Raw genomic sequence first — 1,809 nt, 5'->3', positions numbered from 1 at the left:
TGTGTGTCAGGACCTCACGTTGTTTATGACGTCATTTCCTGTTTGAAATAAAGAATTAAATAAAAAATAAAGTCCGTTTTTATGCAGATAACCTTCATTTTGTGATTTTCTCCTGAGATTCGATGAAACTTCAGCTGCTGCAAGTATGAAATTTAATTCAATTTATTTATATTTGAAATGATTCTACTCAGACATTTAATCATTTGTAAAGTATATTTTTCTCTTGTATGATTTTATATTTTTAGTTTGAATCTGTTCCCATTTGTTTGACTCTTTGCTGTTTTTGCACCTGAAATATTATAAATCTATTCTGTTATTTTCAGGCTCATTTACATTAAATTCAGAGGATGTGTTAGGAAAAAAAGAATTAAACAAGCAGATTTCAGCACAAACTCATCCGCAGTTCATGTGACAAACAATCGTTGTTTTTAAAATTCGTTGCGTTTGGATGATTTTCACTGTGATGCTGATGGAAACTTCTGAGCAGAACTGGAACCATTTCCACAACCAAACTGGTTTCTAAGAATAAAAGCCGACAGATGAAGCTGCTGGCGAACAGAGAAACAGTTGGCAGTAAATTAAGGCCCGTCGATCGCCTGAAGGTCAAAGGTCATCGTTTGGAGGCAGCAGCTGGTCCCTCATTAACGACGTCGGTGTGAAGCAGCCTGCGGGGCCGAAGCTCATCATCATCATCATCATCACCACCTGGTGCTTTTCAAAGCTGAATTCAGCAGTTTGTCCCGCAGGCGAAGACGAGCGAAAGGACGAAGAACAGAAATCAGTTCAGACTTATTAAAGTTATTTTTCATTTTAATTGACAGAAAAGAAAGGAATAACGACCGCTTTATGATCCAACGGAGAAGAAGAAGAGCGATCACTCGGTGATCTAGTGGATTGAACATCATGTGACTTATTCTGCGCCACATGATCTGTTGCTTTACAACAGGCAGGAATGTCGGTGGTGGGGAAATGACAGTCAAACAAAGAATCTGAGAACAGGACGCAAAGTTTTGATATTAATTGTCACTATGATAGCAAGATAAATAGATCCAAAGGGATCACATTTCACAGGCCAGTGAAAAGCTTTCATTAGAAAGTGGAGAGCAGGTTAGCTGTGCTATCTTACCTTTTATCACTTCAACATGTACGCTTGCTGCAGTTATTTCGGTTCAATTAACACAAAAATAAGGCGACACAAAGATATTCTGACAGATATAGTCATAACACTGACATAACACTGTCATAAACATAACACTGTCATAAACATAACACTGTCATAAACATAACACTGTCATAAACATAACACTGTCATAAACATAACACTGTCATAAACATAACACTGTCATAAACATAACACTGTCATAAACTTGAAGGAGTCTTTATGAATGTCTGACTGTTGTCATGAAGTGTCAATTGGTAAATAATGACACATTTAATGAGAAGTTACTTTAAATGTTGGATTAAAGTCCATTAAAAGTGACAACTTTGCATTAAAGTGTCATTTACAAAATATTACAAAGTTGGCACTTTTATTGGACTTTAATCCAACGTTTAAAGCAACTTCTCATTAAATGTGTCATTATTTACTGAATGACACCTGTTGCTATGTTAATAACAGGCGTTATGTTTATGACAGCATCATGTCCGTCAAATAAAGTGTTAACCACATTTATCAAGAGTACATTGACAATATACTATCACAAAATTGTACAAATTGTCAATACATACAAAGTTTACAGACAACATGCTTATGAAAATTAGCACAATAACACAATAGGTACACTTTAGAGAAAATGTGAAAAATATTTC

The sequence above is a fragment of the Xiphophorus maculatus genome, chromosome 18, assembly GCF_002775205.1.
Source record: "Xiphophorus maculatus strain JP 163 A chromosome 18, X_maculatus-5.0-male, whole genome shotgun sequence".
NCBI lineage: Eukaryota > Metazoa > Chordata > Actinopteri > Cyprinodontiformes > Poeciliidae > Xiphophorus > Xiphophorus maculatus.
This window is presented reverse-complemented; position numbering follows the sequence as displayed.